At 47.8% G+C, this 21,481-nt stretch overlaps 1 protein-coding gene across 2 annotated transcripts in view; it reads left to right on the top strand.

The window, feature by feature from the left end:
• The window catches only part of ADD2 (adducin 2), a 125,244-nt gene that overhangs the window by 45,460 nt on the left and 58,303 nt on the right, over window positions 1–21,481 (top strand). Inside the window, exons 1-2 of one of the 2 annotated variants that reach the window (XM_042246317.2) lie at window positions 11,377–11,452; window positions 19,049–19,166. The gene's annotated coding sequence lies outside the window, so the exon portion shown is untranslated. Of the gene's footprint in view, window positions 1–11,376; window positions 11,453–19,048; window positions 19,167–21,481 lie in introns of those variants that run through there. The other variant, XM_004006050.6, reaches the window with a different exon arrangement.

The raw sequence follows: 21,481 nt of genomic DNA, 5'->3' as shown, positions 1-21,481 counted from the left end.
AAGAATGGTGACAATTGCCTGTGGGACTCTGGAGAAATTATGAAGTGTTAATTAGCAGAAGCTCTGTGTATTTAAAATATATGGGCATATTTAAAAAACTATTAAGTTAAACCTACTTACAGAGTTGAGAAACCACGTGGTCCAAAAATCTAAGGTGAATTTTGCTGCATCTATTAAGAGAGATGTTTAAATGCTTCTGGAAATGGTCATTCTGTGTTACTTTTGATTCCTTGGACATGGAAGCTGAGGCACAGGAAGCAGGTGACCTGGCTGTGACCTGGCCTGTGTGTGTGTGTGCTCAGCTGTGTCTGACTCTTTGTGGCCCCATGGACTGTAGCCCACCTGGCTCCTCTGCCCAAGGAATTTTCCAGGCAATAATACTGGAGTGTGTTGCCATTTCCTATTCCAGGAGATCTTCCTGATCCAGGGATTGGACTCACGTTTCTTGCATCTTCTGCATTGGCAGGCAGATGCTTTTCTACTAGCACCACCCGGGACACCCTCCTGGGCTATTCTAATTGACGTGCCTCCATCTCCCAGAGTGAAGGTTTAAATTGTTCTAATTTCCAGAAGATGTTTAGAATGTGAATGAATTACAACTGTGGTTGTTCCTTAGAAGTTTCATATTTCACACTTGACCCCAGTGACTTGTGATTCTTTGGGCTTGAAAGTAAAAAGCAAGCACCTCCTGCCATATTCTGCAGAGATGAGGAGGATAGAGCCTGGAACCCAGTCCAGTCGCTGACAACTAAGTATTAGTGTGTCTTTCTTTGGACACATCTCACCCTCTTGGCCTCAGTTTTCTCATTAGTTTAATGAAGTAGGAGAGTAGGGTTGGGCTGTCTATCAGTTGGAGTCTAACAAGGAAAGCAGGAAATTCTTCAAGTATCTCAACAAAAGGAATTCAATGCAGGTCATTTATACAAGTAATGGAGAAGGTGAAACAGACAGGGCAAAGGGGAGAGAGTGAAGGGGAAGTAGCCCCAAGGTTAGCCCCAGCAGGACAACTCTTCTTCCTGGAGGCTGGAGGGAGAAGGTGAGCAGGTGATGCCACCCCAGCCCAGGGGCCAGGGCCACTCTGGAAGCAAGAGCTGGGGCCACGGAGGGAACACTACTTGATGCAGAGAGCCAGGAAAGAAATGCTTTGGCAGCCCTACTCCCTCCATCCCCCTTCACCCTCCCCCCACACCCCTACTGATCTTGGGTCGGTGTCTCCAATTGTCCCCAACCCAGCACGAAGCCGCCAGGGTCAGCTGAGAAGGCTGTGGAATGGTCAGGCTAGGAGTATCCCTGTAACTGGCATTCAATGAGAGTGAAAAGTTCCACGTGTCTTCAAGGGTGTGCTGATGGGAAAATCAGGCCAATAAGGTCACACTAGTCTTTTTTTTTTTTTTTAATTCAATTATAAAAATTTTTATTAGGGTGATACGTTCTAGATACTGCAAGGGGAACTCACTTGGAAGTAGCCAACTTTATTTTTTCTGTAACTCTACCCTTCAAGATATGTTGGGGACACAATAAATAAAACATTAGACATAAATGACTTGCGTTATGAATATGACTTTTTATGTGAAGGTCACACTGGTCTTTATTGAGACTCCCCATCCCATCATCAGAAACAAATGTCCCCAGGGTGAACCTGCCCTGTTCTGCACTGGATTTGCCTTAATGGAGAGAAGACTGTTATGCACCAAGCCCGTATCTCCGAACCGACTGAGACAGCAAGTCCACCACAGTAATGCAAAGGCAAGAAGGGAGTTTATTTCTAGCGCGCTAGGGCCCAAGTCTCTTCCAGCACAGTGGAATCCGACAAGAGCCCCGAACAAAGGAGTATGGCGGCTTATATACAGGCAGTTTTTTTGTCTCAGTTACAGGAGTAGCTGGCATTACATGATTGGCCAGGTAGGATGAGTGCATGTCCTGTCTCTTTTTGGTAAACATGACTCAGGTCCTAGAGCCCATCGTTTGGTCCCTAACGAAGACAAGGCAAGACCTCAGGGAAGGTGTTTTGGATGTGAGTAGGAGGGGTAGTCGGACATGACTAAAGCGACTTAGCAGCAGCAGCAGCAGCAGCAGGAGGGATAGTGTTCTTGCCTGGAGAATCCCAGGGATGGGGGAGCCTGGTGGGCTGCTGTCTATGTGGTCGCACAGAGTCGGACACGACTGAAGTGACTTAGCAGCAGCAGCAGCAGGACTAGGTCCAAGAGGGTAAAGGATGAGAAAGAGGAGACAGAAAAGGGTTCATACCTGTGGGTAGAGAGCTGAACCCAAAGGGAAGGGGGTCAAAGGGCCTCACCTGTGACCAGTGATGGTCGCTGTCTGTGCAAAAGTGTGCTTCCAGTTATAAAATAACTCACACAGGGCAGTGTCCATGGCAGGCTTTTCTGGAGTGTTTAACTGGTTTTTATACAAGGCACCTTTTTCGTGGAGTGACTTCAGTCAGGACCCATCAGACTGGACTGACTGGACATCCCCTCACTTGAGGTGTTCTCTCCCCATAGAAGGGAAGTGATGTCAGCTCTGTCCTCTCGGAGGTGTCCGCCTCAGTGGAGTCTAAGGTGTCGACAGGCCCCCAGACCTTTGCCTATAAAGTGAGGGATCGGTGTGTGCTTTTGGGGCCCCCAGCTCTGCTCTCTAGGATCCACCTCAGGCCTTGGCAGACGGGGGCAGGCGGGAAGAGGACACCCATACAATCATGTCCCAGGAGGTCTGAACCGAGGCGAGAGTGCGGCTGTGGCTCAAGAGGGGACTAAGTAACCCGAAACCCTTTGTAAAAACTCCAGACTGTGAGGCCGGGAGCATGTGGAGCACGGCAACTTTTCCCACTGATTTGTGCTTTTGCCTGCTGCCCTCAGGCCTCACACACTCTCCTCGCCCAACATGAGGCCTTCAAACTCACTGATGATGTTCAAGGGCTTATCTCTCATTCTCTCCCCACCTCTCTTCCTGTCTCTCTTGCTTTACAAAGCCCAGAGAACCAAGGAGGCAGGCTCTGACGCTCAGGGAGGGGAGGCCCGTGGGGAGGGAAGAGCTGCGGACACTCACGCATTAGTCATTTTTGTCCTAACTCATATTCAGAGATGAGCAATAGCTGGAAAAGATGTTAGTGTTTGGTGACAAATGAGAGGTCCTGGAGCTGAGAAGAGGGCGAGAATAGAAAGACCTTGGCTAGGGGAAGATGAGAGGCCGGCCTGAGTCAGGCTGCAGAGGCAGCGGCACGTGTGCAGGGTCGGGGCAGGAGGACAGGCCTGTCTGTCAGGCTGGGCTGGGCCTTTCATGCAGGGGGAGCAGGGAGATGATGCCTTGGTGCCAGACTGAGGAGCTTGAAAGCCAAGATGACCTCATGCTGCTGTCCAGAAAGAAATGGCATAGCATCACACTCCTGTCCCCAGCCTACGGCAGACATCAGAAACCAGTCCTCATGTTCTTTCCGAGTGAAGGCAGAAGGGGATTCAAGCTCTACAAGCAGCGTCACTGATCCATCACTGTTGGTATGTGACATAAATCCTGGGGACTATTTGGCTGTGGACAGGGAGACATGATGGTTCTTGTGAAGCATTTTAGACATGTAACCATGGGTGTGGGCTGGATGGAAGGAGTGAGCGCTGAAAAGAGAGCTAAGTGGGGAGATGAATATGTTGAGATTTCTGGCCAAAGAACATCTGTGTCTTTTGCCCATTCCTACACTGGACTTGGTGGGCCAGCATTTTTTTGTTTTCATTTTTAAACTAGGCTTTTGTAATGGGGTAAAGCTCCTGCACGCCCACCCTTATCCTGGGCACCCATGCAATGGCCTCTCCTCTCTGTCTCTATCAAACTGAACTTCTAGTTACCCAGTCACATAAGAGCTCAGACTAGGTTCCAGGCACATTCTCATCTTTTTTGGACCAAGTGTTTTTCACTCTATAAAAACATTAGGGCAAAAGTACTGAAGCAGAAGTCTCCATCAAGCTCACTGAAATTAAAAAACTGGGAGTCTGTCATCATAGTTCCATTCTCCCAGAAATTGTTTTGGGCTCTTTGTATGACAGGGCTAAGGAAACCTTTCTTCTTCTTTTTCATCCAAAAGAATGAGACCACTTCTTGGTTGACGCTATCAGAGAGTGATGGACTGGAACAGTCAGAGGCCATTAGCATTGGCCTGGTGAGCTGTTGTTCAATTCAGAAGCATCGACTGAGCCCAGGGAGACATCCCACCAGAGTTCAGTGACTTGCATCCACTCTTTATCCTGCAGCTGGAAGCTAGGCTCCTCCACCCCCACAATGGTCCTGCATGGTGACTGATTGCATCTATAAATTCCAAACTTTTGTTCTGGGGGTCCCCCTTGCCAACATGGTGCTGTTGATGACAGTACGCTCTTATACCCTTGCTACTCAAAGTGGGGTAGCATCAGCCTCACCTGAGAGCTCCTGAGAAATACACAGTCTGGAGGCTTCACTCGAGACCTACTGACTGAATCAGAATCTGCAGGTTAGCAAGACCCTCGGGCAATGTGTATGCACATTAGGGTGGGGGAAGCCTGAAACAGCTGGGGGAGGTCAGAAATCTGAGCTCAAGGTGTCAGTGGGGCTGCGCTGCACTCCCCCCAGAGCTCTAAAGGAGAATCTTCTCAGTCCTTTTTCAGCTTCTGGTGGCTTTGGGCATTCCTTGCCTCCTGGCTGCCTCACTCTGATCTCTGCTTCCTGTCTCCATGTGGCTTGTGAAGACAGTTGTGATGGGGCTCAGGGCCCACCAGGATAACTCAGGATGATTTCATCTTAAGATTCTCAATTTAAGTACATCAGTAAGTATCCATCTTCCAAATAAGGTCTTATTTGCAGGTTCTGGGTGTTGGGGCATGGACATATTTTTTGAGGGGAGGGGCCACTCTTCAACCCATGACAGACCCCCTTAGAACAGTCCCTGGCAGCAAGCTTCCAGCCCCTTGCCATAGCTCCCCCTCTGCAGCTGGTCCAGCCTGGTGTTCTGATTTACCTATACTGCTGAACACTACCAAACAGTACCAGCATTATTGATTCCTTTCCTATGACAGACCTCGCCCTACATGTTTCACATGGATGAATCCATTTGACTGCAACAACCCCTCAGGGCTGCAACTGTAATTACCACCCCTATTTTATGGATGAGGAAACTGAGGCGAAGAGTAGTTCAGGAGCCCACCTAAGCTCTCACAGCTAGTAGAGTTGAAGTTGTGCTACAAACCCAGCAGTCTGTCCCAGAATCTGTGCTCGTCACAATATACTTCACCATTCAGAAGCATTACTCAGTGCTTCTGAAATTATGGAAGGTTCAAGAGGTGGCAGAGAGAGATGGTACCAGGTCCCACTTTTCAGGGAGGCAGAACACAAAGAAGGCCAAGATACAGTGTGAACTTTCCTGCTCCCACCCCGCAGTGCCTGGAGGTTGGGGGACCCCCAGTTGATGGTGCCTGGAGGTAGGGAGCACAATTTACTGTTCAGTGAGTGGCTGAAACAGTGCATCCCATCTGTGTCAAAGGAGCACTGCATAGCCATGACCAGGGACATTGCTCGGGGCAGGGACTGGCGGGGACTCTCTCCATGGACCTGCCAAGGATGGATGCTCAGATCTCTAGAGGAGACAGAATTGAGCCCTGCAACTCTGAGATGGAGCTCCAAGTCCAGAAGACCCAGAAGCAAAGTCCAAGAGCCCAGGGGGGAGAACCACAAGGGAGATGTCACTAGGCTGCCTCTGGGTGTGCTCAGGGGAGCATCCCAGGCAGCACACAGCCCGACTTGAGCTCCAGAAGGCCCATGTGCATGGAGTATGTCTGTGGGGGGCTGGGTACACAGAGGCATGTGTGCCTGGACAGGTGCATGGTTTCACTAGGATGCTGGCAGCTGAGCCACGCTCCGAATACCTTGTGAAAAGGCCCCCAGAATGCAGGTGAACTGTTTCTCGTGAGATAAGTGCTGCTATGGCCACCACTTAGAGATGAGGCACATGATGCCCAAGGCCTCTTGGCTGCTCTGTCCCTCAACCCTCAGCACAGTATGGGCTCTGGAATGGCAGGCTCATGGCAGGGCAGTGCTGAGTACAGTGCCTGAGCATAGCAGTCACTTAAATATATCAAACCAGTCAATCCTAAAGGAAACAAGCCCTGAACATTCACTGGAAGGACTGATGCTGAAGCTGAAGCTGCAATAGTTTGGTCACCTGATGTGAAGAGCTGACACATTGGAAAAGACCCTGATGCTGGGAAAGATTAAAGGAGGAGGAGAAGGGGGCCACAGAGGATGAGATGGTTGGATGGCATCACCAACTCAGTGGACATGTGTTTGAGCAAACTCTGGGAGATAGTGAAAGACAGGGAAGCCTGGTGTGCTGCAGTCCATGGGGTCACAAACAGCTGGACACGCTTCCACAAACCAATAGTGGAAGCTCCAGATGAGCAGCTCAGAGGGAAAAGTGGAGTCCACCATTTAGAAATGTTCCAGCCCCCAATCCACTTGTTTCTTTAGTATAGAAATCAGCATCAGACATAACCTGCCTAATTTTATTAAGCTCAGTTTCACAGATTCTTTGGCGTTCCCTTGAGAACATCTGATGGGGCAGTCAGCCCAGATGTACACTTGCTAGAAGATGGAACCCAGATTGTGATTTAAAGATGCAGTTGTTACACTGTCATGGACCATAGGAGGACTCACTGACTAGCAAGCATGTAACATTTATTGAGTGCGCACTTATTATCTACCAGGCCCTGTGTAAAGCCTATGCTTACATACATTGTCTCATATACTCTTCTCTGCATCTTACAGATGAAGAAACTGAGGTTGAGAGAAACTAGTAACAGCTGGAGGGATGCAGAGCTTGAATTCGATTTTGGTCCCTTAATGCTCTCCAGAGCCTGGATCTTTAGCCACAATGCTGCATGGAGGAGCCCGTTTCCTGAGCTCTTAATGTTTTAAGATGGCTTTAGGTGGCACTAGTGGTAAGAACCCACCTGCCAAGGCAGGAGATGTAGATTCGATCCCTGGGTCAGAAAGATCCCCTGGAGGAGGAAATGGCAGCCCACTCCAGTATTCTTGCCTGGAGAATCCCCATGGACAGAGAAGCCTAGAGGGCTGTAGTCCATGGGGTCGCAGAGTCGGACACGACTGAAGCAATTAGCACAGCCCAGCACGAACTCCTTTTGAGTTAAGTTGCCATCTCACCCTATCCCCACACCCCTTAATAGTTCTTCATTTTCTCTCTGCTTACCTTAAACCTCTCTACTCCCAACACTGGGAAAGAGGCCAGGCAGACCCCAGGGCCGATCTGGGAGGGTTCTTAGAGTGAGGGTGCGGGGGCTGGGCGAGCACGTGCTGTGCTCTAGTTCCTCTGGAGAGCACTTCCAGCCATGGAGGTTTTCCCTGGCTCAGTGAGTCAGAAATTCAGGTGGATCTATTTCCATTCTGTCTCATCTTGATGTCTTTATATTTGGCCTTCTCATCCTAGTCTGGTCCTGCCTTATGATAATATGGTCCTGTTTCACAGAGGAGGAAGATGCTCCTCAGCAGATCATGGGTGTGCACTGACTGGGAGCCGGGCACGTCAATCTGCCTTGCTCCATAGATCCTGGTACAGTAGTGTACCTGCCAGAAGCAGGACAGATAGGACAACCTTATCTGCTGATAAGCCGTGATTCAAAGTGTGAAGGGGCTCTCCCAAAGCCCCATGGCCTGTTTCTCTTGCCTCATCCCTTGGCTTCCCGATTTGGTGGACAACCTATCACCCCCATGTGAAGGGCAATCTCAAAGCTGGTGACACTGACTTCTAAGATGGGTTCTCATACTTCATCAGTTCTAATGCACACATTTTCTCCCCGCATTTCAACACCTCATATTGGGATATGTGCTCCGATTAATGATGGCAAAATTATAACTAGAATGGTTTTCTTGGTAATATTTAAAATAATGATGTGTTAATTAACAATGATATCCTAGATCTGGAGAAATGCAGTGATACCAGTGTTTATGTTTACCTCTTGGTATGAAATCGATACCTGCACTTCTGTCTCTCTGCCTTCACTTCTGAGGCCTGTATCAAAAGTCTTCCTTGGGCTTGCTGTGTGACTAGCCTCTCATGTCATTTCTTTAAGCAGGAGACATCCTGTAAGTAGGCTGACTTGAGTTGCCAGAATCTGATAGCCCTCAAATTGTTGTCCTGAAGTTTACCTTTCATTTCCTCCTTCCTAAATCTTATCAAGAGTTTTACAAACTCTCAGGAAGTTACTAAGTGGAGGGTCCTGTTTTAAGAAGTGTGGGTTCACTTGTTTCTTTGAGTCTGATGTTAAGAGACTAGAATCATCTGCCTAGAAATGAGCTTGATTGAATTTCATTAAATTGTCTATAAAAAGAACACCCATTTTATAACCTCGATGTGAGATTGAGCTGGTTTTCTTGATAGTCATCCTTGCACATCTCTGATCTTAAGTGGACTGATTATTGAGGTAGCTTTTATGGCCAGCTTAGGGCAGAAGTTGCCTGAAGGTAATATAAGTCACTGTTAATTATGTGTGCACCATAGCTGATTTCCAGAAATCTGGCTTCCTGATAACCTTTTGCTAAAAGCTGGTTCCGCTGTAAGTTGGATCTTAGGAGACTTGATTTCACCTTATTTGAGAATAAAGGAAAAGAAAAATAATTAAATGTGTTTTGAGAAAAGACACTGCAGAGAAGATAAATGATCTGGAAGCCTCAAAAGAAGTACTTATCTCATAATAATCTGCTGTAGGAACCAGAAGAAAAGTGACAGAAAACTATTTAGTAGCCTTGAATGCATGTATGTGTTAGTTGCTCAGGCACATCCAACTCTGCGATCCCATGGATGGAAGCCTGCCAGACTCCTCTGCCCATGGAATTCTCCACGCAAGAATACTGGAGTGGGTAGCCATTCCCTTCTCCAGGAGATCTTCTCAACCTTAGTAGCCTTAAAATAGTTCAACAAGGCATGGCTTCCAAGAAACAGGAGGGGGCAGTCATAGGGGAAGATAGACTAAGATGAAAAGGTCAGAGGTGAAATGGAACAGTGTGCAAAAGGTAAAATGTTCAATGTGGGAATTAGACTTCACACTATGTTGCTGAATTAAAATTAGTGAAATTGGAGATGATGATAATAATGACAAACATTCAGAATGCCAGGAAAATAGCAGTAAGGAAACTAGTGAGAGAAAAAAATATGAGAAAAAAATTAAAGAGCAAAAATTCAACGTATGGGTAACTGCTGATCTTAAAGGAGACACTCAAATAAGTGAAATGGAAGAAACAACCACACAGCTAGCAGAAGACAGTCAACCTTGTGCTGAAGAAAATGTGTGAATGTGTTTTTCAGGGTGGGCTACCTGCTACCGTAACCACCACCTCAGCCTCCCTGACCAGTGCTCAGTGGGCTGCCTTCAGTGACACCCCATCGCCTTCCGTCTGGTGGCTGCATCACCCTCAAGGGTCCCAGAGCTTCCCACCAGATCCTCTGCCTCCAGCAGGGCAGCAAGGAAGGAGAGAGAGTGTGGAGAGGGCAGTTCTGCTCTTAACTGTCTGGGCAACAGGTGACGCAAGTCACTTCTGCTTAATCTCATTGGCTGACATCTCATTGGCCCTATTCAGAGGGAAGGCAGGTAGGGAAGGTGGGTCCCAGGAAAAGGAAGTGAGTTTGGTGAGTACATGGCATTGTTCCTGACACATGGATATGCAGACACACATACAAATACGTACAGAAGTTTAAACAGCTTTTTCCTTAGTTGTGATAAAAATCCATATCATACAGGATCATAGGGAGGATCATAGAGAGGAGTGGAAAGTCAAACAACGTGCCGGCTATTTTTTTCTGTCTTGTTTCTGACACACTGTGACGCTGTGAGCCTGACTGCTCAGGCTTTGGGCTGTCTCTGTTGCATGTTCCAGGGGCAGTAGGTTCCCCACATGAGCCTTTGGACCCTGTCACAATTTGGCATGTTCCTTCCAGTTCACACCATCCCCTCTTTCTGGGCCTATTGACTCTCCTCTCCCTCCCCAAACCAGCAAGTCCCATGTCCCCTTGAATCTGTGAATTTCTATAGTTCCCTCAGTCTGGAGAGGGGAGGGATGGTGTCAGATCCCCCTTTAGTCCTAAATGCAAGGTGTTCTTATTATTTCCTCTTGTGCTCACTAAGTGAAAAAAATAAAATAAAACCAACAAAACCAATTTTTGAAGCCCAGCATAACAATCTTGACCTTAATATGCTAAAGGAGTATTTATTTCTACCTCTGTGGCCGAGAAAATAGCTTATTAGACATAGAAGGACACAGCATCCAATATCTGTTCCCTGGACTTCTTGGCTGGAGGTGGAGTTGGGGCTAAGGGTAGTCTTGCCACATGAAGGATAAATACTCTCAGATTAGGTCCCAAAGCAGAACCAACCGTTTTATGTTCAAACTTGACCAGGGTGAAACCTTTCAAAATACAGCTCTGTTGCTGTTTAGGTACAGACTGGCCTGAAGGCAAAAGGTAGAAAACATGACCACTTAAAAGTTCCCTGTGACTGGATTCCAGGACAACCTGAGGTGTGAAACAGTGAATCAGAGGACGTGTCAGTTCAGTTAGCCAGGCTTTTATCCACATAATATGCAAGTTTGGCACCTCCTCACCGAAGGAAGGAACTGCGTATTTGCAGGCTGAGCACAGCCATCCTGCTAGTTCAGGACGGTCTCTGCATCACTGGGGTTTCCTGAACCCCCTTTCTTTCCCTTCGCTGAAGGCATGAAGCCCACATGGTTTTGTGCTGGTGGCAGAGGTATCTGGCAAGTGGGTTAAAGCTCACTCTGGAGCCTTGAGACTGGGGCCTCCCTGGAACCCCACAGTTCACTAGCTTGTGTTGGAGCACTGCCCTCACCGCCACCCCCCCTCCCCCCACAGTGTTGAAATGCTCTCCATGTGCATGTCTCAGGAACGCCATGATCCCCAGTAGCTCTGTGACTCTGATCAAGTCACTCCATTTCCTGAGCCTCAGTTTCCTCACCTGAAAAGCAGGATGAGGGGCCCTTCGCCATGGCACTGATGAGAAGGGCCGGGCACAGCCCCAATACCTATCTGGGTTTAACAGCTCCAATTTTTTGGATCAAATAATGTCTTCCTTCTGAGGCTGCAGCAGTCAGGGGGTTAAAGGATTCCTGCAGCCAAAGGGGTTTCTGGAGATGGACAGATGGAGACACTTCCTCCTTTCTTCTTTGATACTCTTTTCATCCAAATGGTTAATCCCTGTGAACTGTGGAAAATTTAGAAGTAGGTGAAGAAGCTGATGATAAGCCTCAGCCATAATCCCATCACCCAGGGGCACGAGCTTTCTCTTTATCTGAACAGACCAGGCAGGGTGTGGTCCCATCTCTCACTTAACTGTCTCCATTTACTCTGCGAAGTAACAGCAGCAAAGCCTTGGCCAGCTCCTCCCTCGCTTCTGGAAGCTTCATTCAGGAATCGGTGAGTTTGGGCTCTGACTTCAAGTCTCAGGCTTGAAGCAAATGCCCTGCTGTCCTGGTCTGGAGCTGACTCATGGGGCTGGGAGCCTGGGGCTTTAGAGGCACCCCCACCCAGGGGGCAGCCATGCCCGTGGCAGACGTTGAAGCAGATGGGAAAGGACCACTTGTCGTTTCTTTCTGCTGTGGGCTCTGGGTGCGGGTGATACTGACTGTCTGCTCCTGTCTGGACGCCTCCCACTTGAAGTGGAAGGAGACAGGCACCCACCTCCCTGTGTGCGCACATGGCTTAAACAGATATGAACAGAAAGTCAGACAGCTTGAGCCTTCTCTTCTAGACCTTCTGTTCCTTTTATAGCTACAAGGAACGACCCACAGAAATGTGATTTCACGCTCCAGTGGTTAGATTTACCTGGTCTTCAGTGGGACAGAGACAAAAATGACCTGTGACAGGGAGCGGCTTTCAGGACTATGATCCCTGGCTACTCTCCAAGGAGGGCGAATCCCAGTAGAGTCTTTGCTGAGTAGGCGCCAAGAGTGTGAGGGTGCAAACTGAAGATGCCCAGAGGGAGCTCCAGGGCTCCCCTGAGAGGGGAACTGAGGGGGTCCTGGGGTGGGGGTGGGGCAGGGGTAGAGCTCCTGAAGGGAAGAGGTGGGGGGAGACAAGGGGCTGAGGCTGAGCCGAGGGTATCTACTCCCTTCTCTGTCTCCCCACAATCTGTGTTATATGGTGGAGTTGGCTTTGTTAGAGCTGCAATCAACTGCTGGAATTCTGTCTCAAAATAGGCAAGAACGGCTGTCAGAGAGGTCCAGCCATTTGGATTACATAACGAGAGAATGTGTTATTTTAGAGGAGACGATTTAGGTGCTAGGGTGCCTGCCACACACGCCCCATTATCACTCAGCACCATGCTCTGAAATGGGCTGCTCAGGCGTAGGTCTCCCCACACTGTTCCGAGCTCCCCTGGGCCCTTACTCACCTCTGGGACCCCAGGGCTTGGGCTGTGTTGCATTGCTGAGCCATTTTAACTCCTAATTCACTGCTAGTGGAGTTTCAGTTCAACTAATATTTATTAAGCATCTACCTGACACCAGCCCTACAGCAACACAAAGAATAGAGACATGTCAAAGACACAGGCCCTGCCTGCTAGGAGCTTGTGGTAATAGACTGTTGCCGTCAGACTGTAAGTGGGATGAAAGAGGAGCATAATGGTGATGGGAGTGTAAGGGACAGGGGTGTGGAGGGAAGGCTTCCGGGAGGAGCGGACAACCTGACCTGAAAGAAAAGGGCGAAGAAGACCAGCAAGGACAAAGATGGGGACCGGCTGAGTGCCTTCCGGGTCCTGGGAAGAAGCGCGGAGCGTGAGTGATAGGCTGGGAGGGAGGGGGCAGGCACTGGGAGGCCCAGGGGCTTTGTGAACAAGCTAAAAGGGACCTCATTCTGCAGGGTGCAGTCTTCAAAGAAGGGAGTGGCCAGAGATAGACAGGCATGATCCTCGGTCTCCTGGTGGGAAATGGGTGGGTTTCAATTTCCAACATGGAGAATGCATTTGGGTTGAAAAAGCAAATTCTGAATTAAATTTTTTGTTTGATAAATATAAAAAGGAGAGCTGTCACTTTTGTAATACAACCTAAATTTGACTAAATTTTGGCTGCTGCTACTGCTGCTGCTAAGTCGCTTCAGTCATGTCCGACTCTGTGCGACCCCATAGACAGCAGCCTAACAGGCTCCCCCGTCCCTGGGATTCTCCAGGCAAGAACACTGGAGTGGGTTGCCATTTCCTTCTCCAGAGGAGCAGAAATTAGAAAAAAAAAAAAAAAGAGGTGCAAGAATGCTAACCTGATGGAGGGGAGCCGTGGATGGGCTGGGGGTGGGGAGGGGGATGCAGGGCAGTGGGTCAGATTTGCACTTTTAGAACAGCGACTCTTGCTACTGATTGGATGGGGTGTATGAGAAAGGAAAGACTAGGCCAAGATCATAAATGCAATCCTTTGCAGCCAAAGATAGAGAAGCTCTATCCAGTCAGCAAAAACAACCAGGAGCCGACTGTGACTCAGATCATGAACTCCTTATTGCCAAGTTCAGACATAAATTGAAAAAAATAGGGAAAACCACTAGACCATTCAGGTATGACCTAAATCAAATCCCTTATGATTATACAGTGGAAGTGAGAGATAGATTCAAGTGATTAGATCTGATAGGCAGAGTGCCTGAAGAACTATGGTCGGAGGTTTGTGAATGGAGTAGCCATCATGGTCAACAAAAGAGTCCGAAATGCAGTACTTGGATGCAATCTCAAAAAACAGAATGGTCTCTGTTGGTTTCGAAGGCAAACCATTCAATATCACAGTAATCCAAGCCTATGCCCCAACCAGTAATGCTGAAGAAGCTGAAGTTGAATTCGATGAAGACCTACAAGTCCTTTTAGAACTAACACCCAAAAAAGATGTCCTTTTCATTATAGGGGACTGGAATGCAAAAGTAGGAAATCAAAAAACACCTGGAGTAACAGGCAAATTTGTCCTTGGAATGCGGAATGAAGCAGGGCAAAGACTAATAGAGTTTTGCCAAGAAAACGCACTGGTCATAGCAAACACCCTCTTCCAACAACACAAGAGAGGACCCTACACATGGACATCACCAGATGGTCAATACCGAAATCAGATTGATTATATTCTTTGCAGCCAAAGATGGAAAAGCTCTATACAGTCAGCAAAAACAAGACCAGGAGCTGACTGTGGCTCAGATCATGAACTCCTTATTGCCAAATTCAGACTCAAATTGAAGAAAGTAGGGAAAACCACTAGACCATTCAGGTATGACCTAAATCAAATCCCTTATGATTATACAGTGCAAGTGAGAAATAGATTTAAGGGACTAGATCTGACAGTAGAGTGCCTGATGAACTATGGACGGAGGTTCGTGACATTGTACAGGAGACAGGGATTAAGACCATCCCCATGGAAAAGAAATGCAAAAAATCAAAATGGCTGTCTGAGGAGGACTTACAAATGGCTGTGAAAAGAAGAGAAGGGAAAAGCAAAGGAATAAAGGAAAGATATAAGCATCTGAATGCAGAGTTCCAAAGAATAGCAAGAAGAGATAAGAAAGCCTTCTTCAGCGATCAATGCAAAGAAATAGAGGAAAAGAACAGAATGGGAAAGACTAGAGATCTCTTCAAGAAAATTAGAGATACCAAGGGAACGTTTCATACGAAGATGGGCTCGATAAAGGACAGAAATGGTATGGACCTAACAGAAGCAGAAGATACTAAGAAGAGGTGGCAGGAACACACAGAAGAACTGTACAAAAAAGATCTTCACGACCCATATAATCATGATGGTGTGATCACTCACCTAGAGCCAGACATCCTGGAATGTGAAGTCAAGTGGGCCTTAGAAAGCATCACTACAAACAAAGCTAGTGAAGGTGATGGCATTGCAGTTGAGCTATTTCAAATCCTGAAAGATGATGCTGTGAAAGTGCTGCACTCAATATGCCAGCAAATTTGGAAAACTCAGCAGTGGCCACAGGACTGGAAAAGGTCAGTTTTCATTCCAATCCTAAAGAAAGGCAATGCCAAAGAATGTTCAAACTTCCACACAATTGCACTCATCTCTCATGCTATGATGCTCAAAGTAATGCTCAAAATCCTCCAAGCCAGGCTTCAACAGTATGTGAACTGAGAACTTCCAGATGTTCAAGCTGGATTTAGAAACAGTAGAGGAACCAGGGATCCAATTGCCAACATCTCTTGGATCATCGAAAAAGCAAGAGAGTTCCAGAAAAACATCTACTTCTGCATTATTGACTATGCCAAAGCCTTTGACTGTGTGGATCACAACAAACTGTGGAAAATTCTGAAAGAGGTGGGAATAGCAGACCACCTTATCTGCCTCCTGAGAAATCTGTATGCAGGTCAAGAAGGAACAGTTAGAAGTGGACATGGAACAACAGACTGGTTCCAAATCAGGAAAGGAGTATGAAAAGGCTGCATATTGTCTCCCTGCTTATTTAACTTATATGCAGAGTACATCATGAGAAATGCCAGTCTGGATGAAGCACAAGCTGGAATCAAGATTGCCAGGAGAAATATCAATAGCCTCAGATCTGCAGATGACACCACCCTTCTGGCAGAAAGTGAAGAAGAACTAAACAGCCTCTTAGTGAAAGTGAAAGAGGAGAGTGAAAAAGTTGGCTTAAAACTCAACATTCAGAGAACTAAGATCAGGTCCCATCACTTCACAGCAAATAGATGGGGAACAAGGGAAACAGTGAGAGACTTTATTTTTGGGGGCTCCAAAATCACTGCAGATGGTGACTGCAGCCATGAAATTAAAAGACACTTGCTCGTTGGAAGAAAACCTATGACCAACCTAGATAGCATATTGAAAAGCAGAGATATTATTTTGCCAACAAAGGTCCATTTGGTTAAAGCTATGGTTTTTCCAGTAGTCATGTATCGATGTGAGAGTTGGACTATAAAGAAAGCTGAGTGCCGAAGCATTGATGCTTTTGAACTGTGGTATTGGAGAAGACTCTTGAGAGTCCCTTGGACAGCAAGGAGATCCAACCAGTCCATCCTAAAGGCAGTCAGTCCTGAATATTCACTGGAAGGACTGATGCTGAAGCTGAAACTCCAATACTTTGGCCATCTGATGCAAAGAACTGACTCATTTAAAAAGACCCTGAAGCTGGGAAAGATTGAAGGGCGGGAGGAGAAGGGGACGACAGAGGATGAGATGGCTGGATGGCATCACTGACTCAATGGACATGAGTTTGAGTAAGTTCCGGGAGTGATGGACAGGGAAACCTGGCGTGCTGCAGTCCACGGGGTCACAAAGAATCAGACATGACTGAGTGACTGAACTGAACTGAATTGCTGAACACAATGGGGATGACACTGGCTTGATTCAAGGTGTGGTGCTCTGGGTGGGAACATATTTAGGACATAAAACCAGAGAATATGGTGACAGTAGGGACACAGAGCATGAAGAGGGAGAAGTCAAGGCTGCCTTCTGGGGCCCTTGGTGGGTGGCCAGCTGGGTGAGGGGCAGGGATGGGATGCTGGCTGAAGGAGGGAGGCTCTGGTGCAGGGCTGGCTAGAGTGACGGTCCATTTAGACAGGTCATTTTCAAGGTGGCTGTGGGACGTCTGGGGTGGGGAGGATAGAGGCCACAGTCTAGCGAGCAGCCAGCTAGGGCTGAAATCCAGTGTCCTAACTTGTTCTGCCTCCCAGCTGGCTTGGCTATACCCTGAGAGTAGGGAGCAGGTGACCCTGGGGTGGGCGTGGGGGGTTGAGCGGGGGCGGCCTCCCAGGAGGTGTCAGGCCTTCTCACTACATGGGGCACTCCTTGCTTAGCTCTTCCCATGGGGCCTGGGTGAGCTTGGCCTTTGAAGCACATGTTGGGGAAGGCAAAGGCTGACTGGAGTGGATCGTGACCCTCTCTCTGAGCTGTGACAGCGGTCACAGCTCAGAGCATTCTGTCTCTGAGACCAAGGTCCCCTGAGGCCCAGCCCTGCCCCCGGAGTTGGGCTCTCCTGAGTGGCCCTGGCATCAGACCTCTTCCTCTTTCTTTTCCCTCATTGAGACTTGCTGATCGGGTACCTGTCCTGGCCCAGCCCAGCCTGACTCTGCAATCAGAGATCTGACAGGTTTGGTAACACAGGAGAGTTTAAAATAATGCATTTGTCTATAATATCTCTCAGGGCTATTTTCATTGCAATCAAGGGTTAATACTATACCTTAAGGAATGGAGCTCTAATAGTGGAATATCACCACTCATGGAGATAGGATGGGTACTAGTCAGTGTTCAGTGTATACTTATCTGTGGGACAGATGTCTCTCTTCTTACATGAGTGGAGCAGGTCCCTTTGGGGGACATTAATTCTCTCTGTGGACACAAGTAATAGCTCAGACTGAAAATCCAAGCCTTAGCAGGGATGGGCAACCTCATCTCTGTGCCAGGGGCTGCTGGTGAAGGGGAGGAAGCTAGCATTTCACGTAAGACAAGCTGGCTGCCGGATTGGTCTGTAAGGCAGGTCAGTGGCCGCCACAGGAAGCAGCACATCCAGAGGCATATCAGCAAACCCCAGTAGGCAGGGCTCCCATAATGTTAGGCAATGCATGGAAGTGGCGTTAAGTTCTGGCAGTGACCCTGTTTTCTAGCTAAAAATAAGACCCATGGTTAGGAGACCTGCAGCTGGCAGCTGGACATACAGAGCATAGAGAAGAGCCTTTGGAAACAAATGTCAAGACCCTAACTATAGGGGTGAGCATCAGGACTGGACCCATCAGGGGGCTTCTCAGCACTGGAATGCTGAGCCCGGGGTTCCCAGACAGACTGAGAGGGCAGTGGTGCCTCAGGGGTCACTCAGCATCCCAGACTCCCTTGGGCACATCGACCGCCTAAGATGAATTCTCCTTGCCCGCTCTTTGGTGAAAGTAGTCTTTCCAAATGCACCTTTCCTGGCTGATGAGACAGGACTGGCAGGACAGCACAGGTTCTCAGACCCATAGGTGGAAGTGGATCTGGGGGTGGGGATGACGCCAACTCTGGGTGAGGTAACCATCTCTGGGTCCAAACAACAGACACCCAAGTTAAAAAAAAAAATAACTATCACTTTTTTTAAAAAAGTATATTGATGATTAACACTTTGATGATCTTGATCTTCAGGACTTTTGGATTTGTAACTAGGATTTTTGGATCAGTCACTTGCCATTGTTTATAAGACATTAACTACTTTACATTCCTCCTTCAGTAGTACTTTATGACCTGTTACTTAGATATTAGCTGGGGCCTTTCTTCCCCTTGAACTCTAGGTGACGTTGGCTTACATCCACCAGTTCATAGTCTGTGCAACTTCAAAACCCTCCCACTTTCCCGGGGTGTGATATTCTTCAGACTTCTTCTGCCTCTTAGGGCTGCGTCCAAAAATCAGTCACACAGCACGTGTGGGTTTAGCAGCTGTTAGTGAAGTATTTGGGGGAGTGGGTTGTCAGGAAGGGGTCAATCCCTTCCAGCCCAGCTGTGTGTGCACTTCTGGGTTTGCTCGGAGTTCCACCTTCAACTCCCTCCACCATGCAGAGCAGCCACTCTCCCCTGCGGCCCCTTGGCAGTAGCAGGTATTGTGTCTGACTCTTTGTGTCCCCATGGGCTGTAGCCTCCCAGACTCCTCTATCCATGGGATTTCCCAGGCAGGAATACTGAAGGGGGTTGCCATTTACTTCTCCAGGGGATCCTCCCAACCCAGGGATAGAATCTGCATCTCTGGCATCTTCTACACTGGCAGGCAGATTCTTTACCAGCTAAGCCCCTGGGAAAGCCTGGGGTCCCTTGGCCAACATTCAGCAAAGGGATTTTTCCAACAACTCTCTTTGAAAGGAATTTTGATCCCAATTGTGAAGATAATAAACCTTTCTTTACCTTCGTGTAGACAGAATTTGCTTTTAAAGTAAAAATTCAACTTCAGTTCATTTTCAAGAGTTCCCCAACATTTCTTAAAATAAACCAGCACCTAATGGTGCTGGAAAAACAGGGCAAAGCGTTGTGGTGGCACAGAAAACACCCTGAAATCTGTCGTGTTTGTCTTTTCCAGTTTCTACCCGGATGTTTGAGATCCTATAGATGCGGTCATCAAGCCGGGCAGTGGAGTGGAGTGTGCAGGCTGAGTGCTGAGAAGAGGCAGCCTGGGGCAAGGCTGCTCCGGCTTCCTGGTAATCAGTCGGTGGTGATGGGGAGGGGGAGGGGGTGAGACACAGTTTTTGGTTGGGTCCATCTCACCAGGATGAGCTTCCAGACACTCGGGTCATTGCCATGAACTCCCCTGATCCCACCGACTCAAGAGCGACCATGTGCAACTAGAGATTATCATACTGAGTGAAGAAGTCAGAAAAAGGCAAATACCATATGATATCACTTATACGTGGAATCTAAAATATGGCACATATGAACCTATCTACAAAACAGAAACAGACTCACAGGCGTAGAGATCAGACTTGTGGTTGCCAAGGAAGAGAGGGTTGGGGGAGAAGGATGGACTGGGAATTTGGGGTTGGGAGGTGCAAGCTATTATATATAGACTCGGTAAATGAGAAGGTCCTACGCTATAGCATAGAGAACTATATCCAGTCTCCTGGGATAAGCCATAAAGGAAAAGAGTATTGAGAAAGTCGTGCAAATATGTCTAAAACTGAGTCACTTTGCTGTACAGTGCAGATTGGCACAACAATCATCGATGATTCTTCAACAACAAAAAAAGAGCCATCATGGCATCAGAAGCACCTCGGAGGTCACTGGTCCCACCCCAACAGGGCAGAGGCCTCTCTACAACATCCTGTGGTTACCCTGGCTCCAACGAGAGAGCTCACCACCTAACAAGGCAGCCTGTCCCGTCTTCTCCATACTGAGAAGCTCCTGCTGTTGGAAATTTCACCCTCGCACCCTTAGCTAGAATCTGCCTGCCTGCAATAACCACTTGGTTTCCTGGTTCTGGCCCCCTGAGGTTCTCAGGAATCAGCTTAATCCCTCTTCCACATGGCAGTCCAGCAGATATTTGGAGAGGAAGAATGCAGAATCTGGGGTCAGAGACAGGCCTGGTTGAAATTCCGACTCCACTGTGTGATCTTTAGCAAGTTACTTAACCTTTCTGATTCAGTCTTTTTATCTGTAAAGCAGGGACTATGTCTGTCTCACAGAGCTGTCCTGGAAATGCAAATAAATCACAAATCAAAGTTGCTTGTTTCATCACCAGTTCTCTGACACCAACTGGATGTCCTACAGTTCAACTCAATTCTGACACTACCCTGAGTTAAAAGGGCACATAAGAAACAGCAAGGTCATGGACAAGACTCCGCCCATTTCAGAGGTGGTCCTCTGACCACCTGCACTTCTGACCGACTTGACTATCAATTTGAGGGTTCTCACAAGCTCCCTCTCGGTTTCTATGATTCCCTAGAATAGTTCACCTAAGTCACTGAAAGGGCTTGTAGCTGCACCTGCAGTTTTATTATAGAGGATCTAACTCAAGAACAGCTAAAAGAAAGAGCACAGAGTCTGGGGGATGAGGGCATGGTGAAGAGCTTCCATGCCTGCTTCTTGCGGGATCTGTCACCACCCAGCCCAGAAATGTGCTCACCAGCCAGGAAGCTCCCCCAGACCTCGCTGTCTAGGGTTCTTTAATGGGGTTATGCATTACTGCTGTGCAAAAATTGATTTAGTCATTTGCCACTTCACTGAAAGCAATCTCCAGCGCCTCTCCTCTCCTCCCTCTGTGGTTGGGATGGGGCTGAGTTCCAATCCCTCAATTATATGCACAGTCTTTCTCAGTGGCCAGTCCCTCCCTTGAAATATCTAAGTGCCCACCATGTCACCTCATTTGCATAAAAGCTCAGGCTTGGTGAAAGGGGCTCATTATGACGAACAAAACACTCCTAATGCCTTTTGGACATTTTAGAGATCCCATGTGCCAGGAACTGGAGCCAGAGGTCCCACATACTCTTTACGATGCCACTCCTGGCCTTGTAAGCGCCAGCCTTCTGTGATCTTCAGCACCCTGCTTACATCCCTTTATTGTGCTCTCCAGGTTGACACGTTCCCACTATCTGGTCACAGTAAAAAGCATTCTCATCAGTCTTTTTCTGGTTCTTCTTTTTGTTAATGTAGCTTGAGATTGAATTAGTTTGGGGACTAAAACATATAATTACAGTTATTTGGCATGCACCTGTTTACAATTGAATCATAAGCCTCTCATTACTCACGTTCCTCATGCTATGATGATTCTAGCCCTTAAATGACACATAATGAGCGCTAATAGCACTTGCTCTGCACCAGGCACTGTTTGAACTTCTTCACATACATGAACTCACTCAGTCCGCACGACAACCTAAGGAGGAGTTAAATAGTTGCAATCTCTGTTTAATAGATGGGGAACTGAGGCACAGAGAGGTTAGGTAACTTGCCCAAGATCACACAGCTAAAAAAGGGCATAGCTGAGATCTGAACTCATGGTCTGGTTCCAGAGTCCTGCTTT

Source organism: Ovis aries, chromosome 3 (assembly GCF_016772045.2).
Source record: "Ovis aries strain OAR_USU_Benz2616 breed Rambouillet chromosome 3, ARS-UI_Ramb_v3.0, whole genome shotgun sequence".
Taxonomy (NCBI): domain Eukaryota; kingdom Metazoa; phylum Chordata; class Mammalia; order Artiodactyla; family Bovidae; genus Ovis; species Ovis aries.
This window is presented reverse-complemented; position numbering and strand designations above follow the sequence as displayed.